Genomic DNA, 17974 nt, shown 5'->3' with positions numbered 1-17974 from the left:
TAAATTCCGATAAAATTCTGTTTTTCATCGTCAATAAGAAGGTCCAAGGGATACAGTAAACGTCAAGTGTAGCATCGGAATCTAAAACTGGACTCACAGGAGAGGTTCAAATCATAGAAAGTTATTGTGTCAGTCCTCTTTTACTTAAGGCGGCATTGTGCCTTTTGTATTAAATTCGGATGAAATTTCTGTGTTTCATCGTCAATAAATAGGTCCAAGGGATTCAGTAAACCTGAAGTGATTCATCGGAATCTTAAACTGGACTCACAGGAGAGTTTCGAATCATAGGAAGTTAGAGTGTCAGTCCTCTTGTACTGAAGTCGGCATTGTGCCTTTTGTATTAAATTCGGATGCAATATCACTGTTTCATCGTCAATAAGAAGGACCAAGGGATACAGTAAACCTGATGTGAAGCATCGGAATCTAAAACTGGACTCACAGGAGAGGTTCAAATCATAGAAAGTTAGAGTGTCAGTCCACTAGTACTTAAGTCAGCATTGTGCCTTTTGTATTAAATTCGGAAGCAATATCTGTGTTTCATCGTCAATAAGAAGGTCCAAGGGATACAGTAAACCTGAAGTGAAGTATTGGAATCTAAAACTGGACTCACAGGAGAGGTTCAAATCATAGAAAGTTAGAGAGTCAGTCCTCTTGTACTTAAGTCGGCATTGTGCTTTGGATTAAATTCGGATGCAATATCTGTGTTTCATCGCCAATAAGAAGGTCCAAGGGATACAGTAAACGTGAAGTGAAGCAACGGAATCTAAAACTGGACTCACAGGAGAGGTTCAAATCATAGAAAGTTAGATTGTCAGTCCTCTTGTACTTAGGTCTCCATTCTGCGGTTTGTATTACATTCAGTTGCAATTTCTGTGTTTCATCGTCAATAAGAAAGTGCAAGGGATACAGTAAACCTGAAGAGAAGCTTTGGAATCTAAAACTGGACTCACAGGAGAGGTTCAAATCATAGAAAGTTAGAGGGTCAGTCATCTTGTACTTAAGTCGGCATTGTGCCTTTTGTATTATATTCGGATGCAATTTCTGTGTTTCATCGTCAATAAGAAGGTCCAAGGGATACAGTTAACCTGAAGTGAAGCATCGGAATCCAAAACTGACTCACAGGAGAGAATCAAATCATAGAATGTTAGATTGTCAGCCCTCTTTTACTTAAGTTGGCATTGTGCCTTTTGTATTATATTCGGACGCAATTTCTGTGTTTCATCGTGAATAGGATGGTCCCAGGGATACAGTAGACCTGAAGTGAAGCATCGGAATCTAAAACTGGACTCACAGGAGAAGTTCCAATCATAGAAAGTTAGAGAGTCAGTCCTCTTGTACTTAAGTCGGCATTGTGCTTTTGTATTAAATTCGGATGCAATATCTGTGTTTCAACGCCAATAAGAAGGTCCAAGGGATACAGTAAACCTGAAGTGAAGCAACGGAATCTAAAACTGGACTCACAGGAGAGGTTCAAATCATAGAAAGTTAGAGTGTCAGTCCTCTTGTACTTAAGTCGGCATTGTGCCTTTTGTATTAAATTCGGATGAAATTTCTGTGTTTTATCGTCAATAAATAGGTCCAAGGGATACAGTAAACCTGAAGTGATTTATCGGAATCTTAAACTGGACTCACAGGAGAGTTTCGAATCATAGGAAGTTAGAGTGTCAGTCCTCTTGTACTTAAGTCCGCATTGTGATTATTGTATTAAATTCTGATGCAATTTCACTGTTTCATCGTCAATAAGAAGGACCAAGGGATACAGTAAACCTGAAGTGAAGCATCGGAATCTAAAACTGGACTCACAGGAGAGGTTCAAATCATAGAAAGTTAGAGTGTCAGTCCACTAGTACTTAAGTCAGCATTGTGCCTTTTGTATTAAATTCGGAAGCAATATCTGTGTTTCATCGTCAATAAGAAGGTCCAAGGGATACAGTAAACCTGAAGTGAAGCATTGGAATCTAAAACTGGACTCACAGGAGAGGTTCAAATCATAGAAAGTTAGAGAGTCAGTCCTCTTGTACTTAAGTCGGCATTGTGCTTTGGATTAAATTCGGATGCAATATCTGTGTTTCATCGCCAATAAGAAGGTCCAAGGGATACAGTAAACCTGAAGTGAAGCAACGGAATCTAAAACTGGACTCACAGGAGAGGTTCAAATCATAGAAAGTTAGATTGTCAGTCCTCTTGTACTTAGGTCTCCATTCTGCGGTTTGTATCACATTCAGTTGCAATTTCTGTGTTTCATCGTCAATAAGAAAGTGCAAGGGATACAGTAATCCAGAAGAGAAGCATTGGAATCTAAAACTGGACTCACAGGAGAGGTTCAAATCATAGAAAGTTAGAGGGTCAGTCATCTTGTACTTAAGTCGGCATTGTGCCTTTTGTATTATATTCGGATGCAATTTCTGTGTTTCATCGTCAATAAGAAGGTCCAAGGGATACAGTTAACCTGAAGTGAAGCATCGGAATCCAAAACTGACTCACAGGAGAGGTTCAAATCATAGAATGTTAGATTGTCAGTCCTCTTTTACTTAAGTTGGCATTGAGCCTTTTGTATTATATTCGGACGCAATTTCTGTGTTTCATCGTCAATAGGATGGTCCCAGGGATACAGTAGACCTGAAGTGAAGCATCGGAATCTAAAACTGGACTCACAGGAGAGGTTCCAATCATAGAAAGTTAGAGGGTTAGTCCTCTTGTACTTAAGTCGGCATTGTGCCTCTTGTATTAAATTCGGATGCAATTTCTGTGTTTCATCGTCAATAAATAGGTCCAAGGGATACAGTAAACCTGAAGTGATTCATCGGAATCTTAAACTGGACTCACAGGAAAGTTTCGAATCATAGGAAGTTAGAGTGTCAGTCCTCTTGTACTTAAGTCGGCATTGTGAATTTTGTATTAAATTCGGACGCAATTTCACTGTTTCATCGTCAATAAGAAGGACCAAAGGATACAGTAAACCTGAAGTGAAGCATCGGAATCTAAAACTGGACTCACAGGAGAGGTTCAAATCATAGAAAGTTAGAGAGTCAGTCCTCTTGTACTTAAGTCGGCATTGTGCTTTTGTATTAAATTCGGATGCAATATCTGTGTTTCAACGCCAATAAGAAGGTCCAAGGGATACAGTAAACCTGAAGTGAAGCAACGGAATCTAAAACTGGACTCACAGGAGAGGTTCAAATCATAGAAAGTTAGAGTGTCAGTCCTCTTGTACTTAAGTCGGCATTGTGCCTTTTGTATTAAGTTCGGATGAAATTTCTGTGTTTCATCGTCAATAAATAGGTCCAAGGGATACAGTAAACCTGAAGTGATTAATGGGAATCTTAAACTGGACTCACAGGAGAGTTTCGAATCATAGGAAGTTAGAGTGTCAGTCCTCTTGTACTTAAGTCCGCATTGTGATTATTGTATTAAATTCGGATGCAATTTCACTGTTTCATCGTCAATAAGAAGGACCAATGGATACAGTAAACCTGAAGTGAAGCATCGGAATCTAAAACTGGACTCACAGGAAAGGTTCAAATCATAGAAAGTTAGAGTGTCAGTCCACTAGTACTTAAGTCAGCATTGTGCCTTTTGTATTAAATTCGGAAGCAATATCTGTGTTTCATCGTCAATAAGAAGGTCCAAGGGATACAGTAAACCTGAAGTGAAGCATTGGAATCTAAAACTGAACTCACAGGAGAGGTTCAAATCATAGAAAGTTAGAGAGTCAGTCCTCTTGTACTTAAGTCGGCATTGTGCTTTGGATTAAATTCGGATGCAATATCTGTGTTTCATCGCCAATAAGAAGGTCCAAGGGATACAGTAAACCTGAAGTGAAGCAACGGAATCTAAAACTGGACTCACAGGAGAGGTTCAAATCATAGAAAGTTAGATTGTCAGTCCTCTTGTACTTAGGTCTCCATTCTGCGGTTTGTATCACATTCAGTTGCAATTTCTGTGTTTCATCGTCAATAAGAAAGTGCAAGGGATACAGTAAACCAGAAGAGAAGCATTGGAATCTAAAACTGGACTCACAGGAGAGGTTCAAATCATAGAAAGTTAGAGGGTCAGTCATCTTGTACTTAAGTCGGCATTGTGCCTTTTGTATTATATTCGGATGCAATTTCTGTGTTTCATCGTCAATAAGAAGGTCCAAGGGATACAGTTAACCTGAAGTGAAGCATCGGAATCCAAAACTGACTCACAGGAGAGGTTCAAATCATAGAATGTTAGATTGTCAGTCCTCTTTTATTTAAGTTGGCATTGAGCCTTTTGTATTATATTCGGACGCAATTTCTGTGTTTCATCGTCAATAGGATGGTCCCAGGGATACAGTAGACCTGAAGTGAAGCATCGGAATCTAAAACTGGACTCACAGGAGAGGTTCCAATCATAGAAAGTTAGAGGGTTAGTCCTCTTGTACTTAAGTCGGCATTGTGCCTCTTGTATTAAATTCGGATGCAATTTCTGTGTTTCATCGTCAATAAATAGGTCCAAGGGATACAGTAAACCTGAAGTGATTCATCGGAATCTTAAACTGGACTCACAGGAAAGTTTCGAATCATAGGAAGTTAGAGTGTCAGTCCTCTTGTACTTAAGTCGGCATTGTGAATTTTGTATTAAATTCGGATGCAATTTCACTGTTTCATCGTCAATAAGAAGGACCAAAGGATACAGTAAACCTGAAGTGAAGCATCGGAATCTAAAACTGGACTCACAGGAGAGGTTCAAATCATAGAAAGTTAGAGAGTCAGTCCTCTTGTACTTAAGTCGGCATTGTGCTTTTGTATTAAATTCGGATGCAATATCTGTGTTTCAACGCCAATAAGAAGGTCCAAGGGATACAGTAAACCTGAAGTGAAGCAACGGAATCTAAAACTGGACTCACAGGAGAGGTTCAAATCATAGAAAGTTAGAGTGTCAGTCCTCTTGTACTTAAGTCGGCATTGTGCCTTTTGTATTAAATTCGGAAGCAATATCTGTGTTTCATCGTCAATAAGAAGGTCCAAGGGATACAGTAAACCTGAAGTGAAGCTTGGAATCTAAAACTGGACTCACCGGAGAGGTTCAAATCATAGAAAGTTAGAGAGTCAGTCCTCTTGTACTTAAGTCGGCATTGTGCTTTGGATTAAATTCGGATGCAATATCTGTGTTTCATCGCCAATAAGAAGGTCCAAGGGATACAGTAAACCTGAAGTGAAGCAACGGAATCTAAAACTGGACTCACAGGAGAGGTTCAAATCATAGAAAGTTAGATTGTCAGTCCTCTTGTACTTAGGTCTCCATTCTGCGGTTTGTATCACATTCAGTTGCAATTTCTGTGTTTCATCGTCAATAAGAAAGTGCAAGGGATACAGTAAACCAGAAGAGAAGCATTGGAATCTAAAACTGGACTCACAGGAGAGGTTCAAATCATAGAAAGTTAGAGTGTCAGTCATCTTGTACTTAAGTCGGCATTGTGCCTTTTGTATTATATTCGGATGCAATTTCTGTGTTTCATCGTCAATAAGAAGGTCCAAGGGATACAGTTAACCTGAAGTGAAGCATCGGAATCCAAAACTGACTCACAGGAGAGGTTCAAATCATAGAATGTTAGATTGTCAGTCCTCTTTTACTTAAGTTGGCATTGAGCCTTTTGTATTATAGTCGGACGCAATTTCTGTGTTTCATCGTCAATAGGATGGTCCCAGGGATACAGTAGACCTGAAGTGAAGCATCGGAATCTAAAACTGGACTCACAGGAGAGGTTCCAATCATAGAAAGTTAGAGGGTTAGTCCTCTTGTACTTAAGTCGGCATTGTGCCTCTTGTATTAAATTCGGATGCAATTTCTGTGTTTCATCGTCAATAAATAGGTCCAAGGGATACAGTAAACCTGAAGTGATTCATCGGAATCTTAAACTGGACTCACAGGAAAGTTTCGAATCATAGGAAGTTAGAGTGTCAGTCCTCTTGTACTTAAGTCGGCATTGTGAATTTTGTATTAAATTCGGATGCAATTTCACTGTTTCATCGTCAATAAGAAGGACCAAAGGATACAGTAAACCTGAAGTGAAGCATCGGAATCTAAAACTGGACTCACAGGAGAGGTTCAAATCATAGAAAGTTAGAGAGTCAGTCCTCTTGTACTTAAGTCGGCATTGTGCTTTTGTATTAAATTCGGATGCAATATCTGTGTTTCAACGCCAATAAGAAGGTCCAAGGGATACAGTAAACCTGAAGTGAAGCAACGGAATCTAAAACTGGACTCACAGGAGAGGTTCAAATCATAGAAAGTTAGAGTGTCAGTCCTCTTGTACTTAAGTCGGCCTTGTGCCTTTTGTATTAAATTCGGAAGCAATATCTGTGTTTCATCGTCAATAAGAAGGTCCAAGGGATACAGTAAACCTGAAGTGAAGCATTGGAATCTAAAACTGGACTCACAGGAGAGGTTCAAATCATAGAAAGTTAGAGAGTCAGTCCTCTTGTACTTAAGTCGGCATTGTGCTTTGGATTAAATTCGGATGCAATATCTGTGTTTCATCGCCAATAAGAAGGTCCAAGGGATACAGTAAACCTGAAGTGAAGCAACGGAATCTAAAACTGGACTCACAGGAGAGGTTCAAATCATAGAAAGTTAGATTGTCAGTCCTCTTGTACTTAGGTCTCCATTCTGCGGTTTGTATCACATTCAGTTGCAATTTCTGTGTTTCATCGTCAATAAGAAAGTGCAAGGGATACAGTAAACCAGAAGAGAAGCATTGGAATCTAAAACTGGACTCACAGGAGAGGTTCAAATCATAGAAAGTTAGAGTGTCAGTCATCTTGTACTTAAGTCGGCATTGTGCCTTTTGTATTATATTCGGATGCAATTTCTGTGTTTCATCGTCAATAAGAAGGTCCAAGGGATACAGTTAACCTGAAGTGAAGCATCGGAATCCAAAACTGACTCACAGGAGAGGTTCAAATCATAGAATGTTAGATTGTCAGTCCTCTTTTACTTAAGTTGGCATTGAGCCTTTTGTATTATATTCGGACGCAATTTCTGTGTTTCATCGTCAATAGGATGGTCCCAGGGATACAGTAGACCTGAAGTGAAGCATCGGAATCTAAAACTGGACTCACAGGAGAGGTTCCAATCATAGAAAGTTAGAGGGTTAGTCCTCTTGTACTTAAGTCGGCATTGTGCCTCTTGTATTAAATTCGGATGCAATTTCTGTGTTTCATCGTCAATAAATAGGTCCAAGGGATACAGTAAACCTGAAGTGATTCATCGGAATCTTAAACTGGACTCACAGGAAAGTTTCGAATCATAGGAAGTTAGAGTGTCAGTCCTCTTGTACTTAAGTCGGCATTGTGAATTTTGTATTAAATTCGGATGCAATTTCACTGTTTCATCGTCAATAAGAAGGACCAAAGGATACAGTAAACCTGAAGTGAAGCATCGGAATCTAAAACTGGACTCACAGGAGAGGTTCAAATCATAGAAAGTTAGAGAGTCAGTCCTCTTGTACTTAAGTCGGCATTGTGCTTTTGTATTAAATTCGGATGCAATATCTGTGTTTCAACGCCAATAAGAAGGTCCAAGGGATACAGTAAACCTGAAGTGAAGCAACGGAATCTAAAACTGGACTCACAGGAGAGGTTCAAATCATAGAAAGTTAGAGTGTCAGTCCTCTTGTACTTAAGTCGGCATTGTGCCTTTTGTATTAAGTTCGGATGAAATTTCTGTGTTTCATCGTCAATAAATAGGTCCAAGGGATACAGTAAACCTGAAGTGATTAATCGGAATCTTAAACTGGACTCACAGGAGAGATTCGAATCATAGGAAGTTAGAGTGTCAGTCCTCTTGTACTTAAGTCCGCATTGTGATTATTGTATTAAATTCGGATGCAATTTCACTGTTTCATCGTCAATAAGAAGGACCAATGGATACAGTAAACCTGAAGTGAAGCATCGGAATCTAAAACTGGACTCACAGGAAAGGTTCAAATCATAGAAAGTTAGAGTGTCAGTCCACTAGTACTTAAGTCAGCATTGTGCCTTTTATATTAAATTCGGAAGCAATATCTGTGTTTCATCGTCAATAAGAAGGTCCAAGGGATACAGTAAACCTGAAGTGAAGCATTGGAATCTAAAACTGGACTCACAGGAGAGGTTCAAATCATAGAAAGTTAGAGAGTCAGTATTCTTGTACTTAAGTCGGCATTGTGCTTTTGTATTAAATTCGGATGCAATTTCTGTGTTTCATCGTCAATAAGAAGGTCCAAGGTATACAGTAAACCTGAAGTGAAGCATCGGAATATAACACTGGACTCACTGGAGAGTTTCAAATCATAGAAAGTTAGAGTGTCAGTCCTCTTGTACTTAAGACGGCTTTGTGACTTTTGTATTAAATTCGGATGCTATTTCTGTGTTTCATCGTCAATAAGAAGGTCCAAGGGATACAGTAAACCTGAAGTGCAGCTGCGGAATCTTAAACTGGACTCACAGAAGAGGTTCAAAACATAGAAAGTTAGAGTGTCAGTCCTCTTGTACTTAAGTCGGCATTGTGCCTTTTGTAATAAATTCGAATGCTATTTCAGTGTTTCATCGTCAATAAGATGGTCCAAGGGATTCAGGAAACCTGAAGTGTAGCATCGGAATCTAAAACTGGGCTCACAGCAGAGGTTCAAATCATATAAAGTTAGAGTGTCAGTCCTCTTGTACTTAAGTCGGCATTGTGCCTTTTGTATTAAATTCGGATGCAATATCTGTGTTTCATCGTCAGTAAGAAGGTCCAAGGGATACAGTAAACCTGAAGTGAAGCATTGGTATCTAAAACTGGACTCACACTAGAGGTTCCAATCATAGGAAGTTAGAGTGTCAGTCCTCTTGTACTTAAGTCGGCATTGTGCTTTTGTATTAAATTCGGATAAAATTCTGTTTTTCATCGTCAATAAGAAGGTCCAAGGGATACAGTAAACGTCAAGTGTAGCATCGGAATCTAAAACTGGACTCACAGGAGAGGTTCAAATCATAGAAAATTATTGTGTCAGTCCTCTTTTACTTAAGGCGGCATTGTGCCTTTTCTATTAAATTCGGATGCAATTTCTGTGTTTCATCGTCAATAAGAAGTTCCGAGGGATACAGGAAACCTGAAGGGAAGCATCGGGATCTAAAACTGGACTCACAGGAGAGGTTCAAATCATAGAAAGTTAGAGTGTCAGTCCTCTTGTACTTAAGTCGGCATTCTGCCGTTTGTATTACTTTCAGTTGCAATTTCTGTGTTTCATCGTCAATCAGAAGGTGCAAGGGATACAGTAAACCTGAAGTGAAGCATCAGAATCTAAAACTGGACTCACAGGAGAGGTTCAAATCATAGAAAGTTAGAGTGTCAGTCCTCTTGTACTTAAGTCGGCATTGTGCCTTTTGTATTATATTCGAATACAATTTCTGTGTTTCATCGTCAATAAGAAGGTCCAAGGGATACAGGTAACCTGAAGTGAAGCATCGGAGTCTAAAACTGGACTCACAGGAGAGGTTCAAATCATAGAATGTTAGATTGTCAGTCCTCTTTTACTTAAGTTGGCATTGTGCCTTTTGTATTATATTCGGACAAATTTCTGTGTTTCATCGTCAATAAGATGGTCCAAGGGATACAGTAGACCTGAAGTAAAGCATCGGAATCTAAAACTGGACTCACAGGAGAAGTTCAAACCATAGAAAGTTAGAGTGTCAGTCCTCTTGTACTTAAGTCGGCATTGTGCCTTTTGTATTAAATTCGGATGAAATTTCTGTGTTTCATCGTCAATAAATAGGTCCAAGGGATACAGTAAACCTGAAGTGATTCATCGGAATCTTAAACTGGACTCACAGGAGAGTTTCGAATCATAGGAAGTTAGAGTGTCAGTCCTCTTGTACTGAAGTCGGCATTGTGCCTTTTGTATTAAATTCGGATGCAATATCACTGTTTCATCGTCAATAAGAAGGACCAAGGGATACAGTAAACCTGATGTGAAGCATCGGAATCTAAAACTGGACTCACAGGAGAGGTTCAAATCATAGAAAGTTAGAGTGTCAGTCCACTAGTACTTAAGTCAGCATTGTGCCTTTTGTATTAAATTCGGAAGCAATATCTGTGTTTCATCGCCAATAAGAAGGTCCAAGGGATACAGTAAACCTGAAGTGAAGCAACGGAATCTAAAACTGGACTCACAGGAGAGGTTCAAATCATAGAAACTTAGATTGTCAGTCCTCTTGTACTTAGGTCTCCATTCTGCGGTTTGTATTACATTCAGTTGCAATTTCTGTGTTTCATCGTCAATAAGAAAGTGCAAGGGATACAGTAAACCTGAAGAGAAGCATTGGAATCTAAAACTGGACTCACAGGAGAGGTTCAAATCTTAGAAAGTTAGAGGGTCAGTCATCTTGTACATAAGTCTGCATTGTGCCTTTTGTATTATATTCGGATGCAATTTCTGTGTTCCATCGTCAATAAGAAGGTCCAAGGGATACAGTGTACCTGAAGTGAAGCATCGGAATCCAAAACTGACTCACAGGAGAGGTTCAAATCATAGAATGTTAGATTGTCAGTCCTCTTTTACTTAAGTTGTCATTGTGCCTTTTGTATTATATTCGGACGCAATTTCTGTGTTTCATCGTCAATAGGATGGTCCCAGGGATACAGTAGACCTGACGTGAAGCATCGGAATCTCAAACTGGACTTACAGGAGAGGGTCCAATCATAGAAAGTTAGAGTGTCAGTCCTCTTGTACTTAAGTCGGCATTGTGCCTCTTGTATTAAATTCGGATGCAATATCTGTGTTTCATCGTCAATAAATAGGTCCAAGGGATACAGTACACCTGAAGTGGTTCATCGGAATCTTAAACTGGACTCACAGGAGAGTTTCGAATCATAGGAAGTTAGAGTGTCAGTCCTCTTGTACTTAAGTCGGCATTGTGAATTTTGTATTAAATTCGGATGCAATTTCACTGTTTCATCGTCAATAAGAAGGACCAAGGGATACAGTACACCTGAAGTGAAGCATCGGATTCTAAAACTGGACTCACAGGAGAGGTTCAAATCATAGAAAGTTAGAGAGTCAGTCCTCTTGTACTTAAGTCGGCATTGTGCTTTTGAATAAAATTCGGATGCAAAATCTGGGTTTCAACGCCAATAAGAAGGTCCAAGGGATACAGTAAACCTGAAGTGAAGCAACGGAATCTAAAACTGGACTGACAGGAGAGGTTCAAATCATAGAAAGTTAGATTGTCAGTCCTCTTGTACTGAAGTCGGCATTCTGCCGTTTGTATTACATTCAGTTGCAATTTCTGTGTATCATCGTCAATAAGAAGGTGCAAGGGATACAGTAAACCTGAAGTGAAGCATTGGAATCTAAAACTGGACTCACAAGAGAAGTTCAAATCATAGAAAGTTAGAGGGTCAGTCATCTTGTACTTAAGTCGGCATCGTGCCTTTTGTATTAAATTCGGATGCAATTTCTGTGTTTCATCGTGAATAAGAATGTCCAAGGGATACAGTAAACCTGAAGCGAAGCAACGGAATCTAAAACTGGACTCACAGGAGAGGTTCAAATCATAGAAAGTTAGATTGTCAGTCCTCTTGTATGTAAGTCGGCATTGTGCCTTTTGTATTAAATTCGGATGCAATTTCTGTGTTTCATCGTCAATAAGAAGGTCCAAGGGATACAGTAAACCTGAAGTGAAGCATCGGAATCTAAAACTGGGCTCACAGCAGAGGTTCAAATCATAGAGAGTTAGAGTGTCAGTCCTCTTGTACTTAAGTCGGCATTGTGCCTTTTGTATTAAATTCGGATGCAATATCTGTGTTTCATCGTCAATAAGAAGGTCCAATGGATACAGTAAACCTGAAGTGAAGCATTGGAAACTAAAACTGGACTCACTGGAGAGGTTCAAATCATAGAAAGTTAGAGTGTCAGTCCTCTTGTAATTAAGTCGGCATTGTGCTTTTGTTTTAAATTCGGATGGAATTTCTGTGTTTCATCGCCAATAAGAAGGTCCAAGGGATACAGTAAACCTGAAGTGTAGCATCGGAATCTAAAATTGGACTCACAGGAGAGGTTCAAATCATAGAAAGTTATTGTGTCAGTCCTCTTGTACTTAAGGCGGCATTGTGTCTTTTGTATTAAATTCGGATGCAGTTTCTGTGTTCCATCGTCTATAAGACGGTCCAAGGGATACAGGAAAACAGAAGGGAAGCATCGGGATCTAAAACTGGACTCACAGGAGAGGTTCAAAGCATAGAAACTTAGAGTGACACTCCTCTTGTACTTAACTCGGCATTCTGCCGTTTGTATTATTTCAGTTGCAATTTCTGTGTTTCATCGTCAATAAGAAGGTGCTAGGGATACAGTAAACCTGAAGTGAAGCATCGGAATTTAAAACTGGACTCACAGGAAAGGTTCAAATCGAAGAAAGTTAGAGTGTCAGTCCTCTTGTACTTAAGTCGGCATTGTACCTTTTGTATTACATTTGGATGCAATGTCTGTGTTTCTTCGTCAATAAGAAGGTCCAAGGGATACAGTAAACCAGTAGTGAAGCATCGGAATCTAAAACTGGACTCACTGGAGAGGTTCAAATCATAGAAAGTTAGAGTGTCAGTCCTCTTGTACTTAAGTCGGCTTTGTACCTTTTGTATTAAATTCTAATGCTATTTCTGTGTTTCATGGTCAATAAGAAGGTCTAAGGGATCGAGTAAACCTGAAGTGAAGCATCGGAATCTAAAACTGGACTCACAGGAGAGGTTGATATCATAGAAAGTTAGAGTGTCAGTCCTCTTGTACTTAAGTCGGCATTGTGCCTTTTGTATTAAATTCGGGTGCAATTTCTGTGTTTCATCGTCAATAAGAAGGTCCAAGGGATACAGCAAACCGGAAGTGAAGCATCGGAATCTAAAACTGGACGCACAGGAGACGTTCAAATCATAGAAAGTTAGAATGTCAGTCCGCTAGTACTTAAGTCACCATTGTGCCTTTTGTATTACATTTGGATGCAATTTCTGTGTTTCATCGTCAATAAGAAGGTCCAAGGGATACAGTAAACATGAAGTGAAGCATCGGAATCTAAAACTGGACTCACAGGAGGGGTTCAAATCATGGAGTGTCAGTCCTCTTGCACTTAAGTCGGCATTGTGCTTTTGTATTAAATTCGGATGGAATTTCTGTGCTTCATCGTCAATAAGAAGGTCCAAGCGATACAGTAAGCCTGAAGTGTAGCATCGGAATCTAAAACTGGACTCACAGGAGAGGTTCATATCATAGAAAATTAGAGTGTCAGTCCTCTTGTACTTATGTCGGCATATTGCCTTTTGCATTACATTCGAATGCAATATCTGTGTTTCATCGTCAATAAGAAGGTCCAAGGGATACAGTAAACCGGAAGTGAAGCATCGGAATGTAAAACTGGACTCACAGGAGAGGTTCAAACCATAGAAAGTTAGAGTGTCAGTCCTCTTGTACTTAAGTCGGCATTGTGCCTTTTGTATTATATTCGGATGCAATTTTTGTGTTTCATCGTCAATAAGATGGTCCAAGGGATACAGTAGACCTGACGTGCAGCTTCGGAATCTAAAACTGGACTCACAGGAGAGGTACAAATCATAGAAAGTTAGAGTGTCAGTCCTCTTATACTTAAGTCGGCATTCTGCCGTTTGTATTACATTCAGTTGCAATTTCTGTGTTTCATCGTCAATAAGAAGGTGCAAGGGATACAGTAAACCGGAAGTGAAGCATCGGAATCTGAAACTCTACTCACAGGAGAGGTTCAAATCATAGACAGTTAGAGTATCAGTCCTCTTGTACTAAAGTCGGCATTGTGCCTCTTGTATTACATTTGGATGCAATTTCTGTGTTTCATCGTCAATTAGAAGGTCCATGGGATACTGTAAACCTGAAGTGAAGCATCGGAATCTAAAACTGGACTCACTGGAGAGGTTCAAATCATAGAAAGTTAGAGTGTCAGTCCTCTTGTAATTAAGTCGGCATTGTGCCTTTGTATTAAATTCCGATGGAATTTCTGTGTTTCATCGCCAATAAGAAGGTCCAAGGGATACAGTAAACCTGAAGTGTAGCATCGGAATCTAAAATTGGACTCACAGGAGAGGTTCAAATCATAGAAAGTTATTGTGTCAGTCCTCTTGTACTTAAGGCGGCATTGTGTCTTTTGTATTAAATTCGGATGCAATTTTTGTGTTCCATCGTCAATAAGACGGTCCAAGGGAAACAGGAAAACAGAAGGGAAGCATCGGGATCTAAAACTGGACTCACAGGAGAGGTTCAAATCATAGAAAGTTAGAGTGTCACTCCTCTTGTACTTAACTCGGCATTCTGCCGTTTGTATTATTTCAGTTGCAATTTCTGTGTTTCATCGTCAATAAGAAGGTGCAAGGGATACAGTAAACCTGAAGTGAAGCATCGGAATCTAAAACTGGACTCACAGGAAAGGTTCAAATCAAAGAATGTTAGAGTGTCAGTCCTCTTGTACTTAAGTCAGCATTGTACCTTTTGTATTAAATTCGGGTGCTATTTCTGTGTTTCATCGTCAATAAGAAGGTCTAAGGGATCGAGTAAACCTGAAGTGAAGCATCGGAATCTAAAACTGGACTCACAGGAGAGGTTGAAATCATAGAAAGTTAGAGTGTCAGTCCTCTTGTACTTATGTCGGCATTGTGCCTTTTGTATTAAATTCGGGTGCAATTTCTGTGTTTCATCGTCAATAAGAAGGTCCAAGGGATACAGCAAACCGGAAGTGAAGCATCGGAATCTAAAACTGGACTCACAGGAGACGTTCAAATCATAGAAAGTTAGAATGTCAGTCCGCTAGTACTTAAGTCACCATTGTGCCTTTTGTATTACATTTGGATGCAATTTCTGTGTTTCATCGTCAATAAGAAGGTCCAAGGGATACAGTAAACATGAAGTGAAGCATCGGAATCTAAAACTGGACTCACAGGAGGGGTTCAAATCATGGAAAGTTCGAGTGTCTGTCCTCTTGTACTTAAGTCGGCATTGTGCTTTTGTATTAAATTCGGATGGAATTTCTGTGCTTCATCGTCAATAAGAAGGTCCAAGGGATACAGTAAGCCTGAAGTGTAGCATCGGAATCTAAAACTGGACTCACAGGAGAGGTTCAAATCATAGAAAATTAGAGTGTCAGTCCTCTTGTACTTAAGTCGGCATATTGCCTTTTGCATTACATTCGAATGCAATATCTGTGTTTCATCGTCAATAAGAAGGTCCAAGGGATACAGTAAACCGGAAGTGAAGCATCGGAATGTAAAACAGGACTCACAGGAGAGGTTCACACCATAGAAAGTTAGAGTTTCAGTCCTCTTGTACTTAAGTCGGCATTGTGCCTTTTGTATTATATTCGGATGCAATTTTTGTGTTTCATCGTCAATAAGATGGTCCAAGGGATACAGTAGACCTGACGTGAAGCTTCGGAATCTAAAACTGGACTCACAGGAGAGGTTCAAATCATAGAAAGTTAGAGTGTCAGTCCTCTTATACTTAAGTCGGCATTCTGCCGTTTGTATTACATTCAGTTGCAATTTCTGTGTTTCATCGTCAATAAGAAGGTGCAAGGGATACAGTAAACCGGAAGTGAAGCATCGGAATCTGAAACTCTACTCACAGGAGAGGTTCAAATCATAGAAAGTTAGAGTATCAGTCCTCTTGTACTTAAGTCGGCATTGTGCCTCTTGTATTACATTTGGATGCAATTTCTGTGTTTCATCGTCAATTAGAAGGTCCATGGGATACTGTAAACCTGAAGTGAAGCATCGGAATCTAAAACTGGACTCACGGGAGAGGTTCAATTCATAGAAAGATAGAGTGTCAGTCGTCTTGTACTTAAGTCGGGGTTGTGCCTTTTGTATGAAATTCGAATGCTATTTCTGTGTTTCATCGACAATAAGAAGGTCCAAGGGATACAGTAAACCTGAAGTGAAGCATCGGAATCTAAAACTGGACTCACAGGAGAGGCTCAAATCATAGAAAGTTAGAGTGTCAGTCCTCTTGTACTTAAGTCGGCCTTGTGCCTTTTGTATTAAATTCGGATGCAATTTCTGTGTTTCATCGTCAATAATAAGGTCCAAGGGATACAGTAAACCTGAAGTAAAGCATTGGAATCTAAAACTGGACTCACAGGAGAGATTCAAATCATAGAAAGTTAGAGTGGCAGTCCTCTTGTACTTAAGTCGCATTGTGCTTCTGTATTAATTTCGGATGGAATTTCTGTGTTTCATCGTCAATCAGAAGGTCCAAGGGATACAGTAAACCTGCAGTGATGCGTCGGGATCCAAAACTGGACTCACAGGAGAGGGTCAAATCACAGATAGTTAGAGTGTCAGTCCTCTTGTACTTAAGTCTGAATTCTGCCGTTTGTATTACATTAGTTGCAATTTCTGTGTTTCTTCGTCAATAAGAAGGTGCAAGGGATACAGTAAACCTGAAGTGAAGCATCGGAATCTAAAACTGAACTCACAGGAAAGGTTCAAATCATAGAAAGTTAGAGTGTCAGTCCTCCTGTACGTAAGTCGGCATTGTGTTTTTGTATTAAATTCGGATGCAATTTCTGTTTTTCATCGTCAATAAGAAGGTCCAAGGGATACAGTAAACCGGAAGTGAAGCATCGGAATCTGAAACTGGACTCACAGGAAAGTTTCAAATCATAGAAAGTTTGAGTGTCAGTCCTCTTGTACTTATGTCGGCATTGTACCTTTTGTATAACATTTGGATGCAATTTCTGTGTTTCATCGTCAATAAGAACGTCCAAGGGATACAGTAATCTTTAAGTGGAGCATCAGAATCTAATACTGGACTCACAGGAGAGGTTCAAATCATAGAACGTTAGAGTGTCAGTCCTCTTGTACTTAAGTCGGCATTGTGCCTTTTGTATTAAATTCGGATGCAATTTCAGTGTTTCATCGTCAATAAGAAGGTCCAAGGGATACTGTAAACATAAAGTGAAGCATCGGAATCTAAATCTGGACCCACAGGAGAGGCTCAAATCATAGAAAGTTAGAGTGCCAGTCCTCTTGTACTTAAGTCGGCATTGTGCCTTTTGTATTAAATTCGGATGCAATTTCTGTGTTTTATCGTCAATAAAAGGGTCCAAGGGATACAGCAAACCTGAAGTGAAGCATCGGAATCTTAAAGTGGACTCACAGGAGTGGTTCAAAGCAAGGAAAGTTAGGGTGTCAGTCCTCTTGTACTTCAGTCGCCATTGTGCCATTTGTATCAAATTTGGATGCAATTTCAGTGTTTCATCGTCAATAAGATGGTCGAAGGGATACAGTAAACTTGAAGTGAAGCATCGGAATCTAAAACTGGACTCACAGGAGAGGTTCAAATCATAGAAAGTTAGAGTGTCAGTCCTCTTGTACTTAAGTCGGCTTTGTGCCCGTTGTATCAAATTCGGATGCTATTCCTGTGTTTCATCGTCAATTAGAAGGTCCAAGGGATACAGTATATCTGAAGTGAAGCATCGGAATCTAAAACTGGACTCACAGGAGAGGTTCAAATCATAGAAAGTTAGAGTGTCAGTCCTCTTGTACTTAAGTCGGCATTGTGCCTTTTGTATTAAATTCGGATGCCATTTCTGTGTTTCATCGTCAATAAGAAGGTCCAAGGGATACAGTAGACCTGAAGTGAAGCTTCGGAATTTAAAACTGGACTCACAGGAGAGGTTCAAATCATAGAAAGTTAGAGTGTCAGTCCTCTTGTACCTAAGTCGGCATTGTGCCTTTTCTATTAAATCGGATGCAATTTCTGTGTTTCATCGTCAATAAAAAGGTCCAAGGGATACAGTAAACCTGAAGTGAAGCATCGGAATCTTGAACTGGATTCACAGCTGAGGTTCAAATCATAGAAAGTTAGAGTGTCAGTCCTCTTGTACTTAAGTAGGCATGGTGCCTTTTGTATAACTTTTGGATGCAATTTCTGTGTTTCATCGTCAATAAGAAGGTCCAAGGGGTACAGTAATCCTAA

Source organism: Schistocerca americana, chromosome X, assembly GCF_021461395.2.
Source record: "Schistocerca americana isolate TAMUIC-IGC-003095 chromosome X, iqSchAmer2.1, whole genome shotgun sequence".
In the NCBI taxonomy this organism is placed as follows: Eukaryota; Metazoa; Arthropoda; class Insecta; order Orthoptera; family Acrididae; genus Schistocerca; species Schistocerca americana.
The sequence above is the reverse complement of the archived record's forward strand: the minus strand, read 5'-3'. Positions refer to the sequence as shown.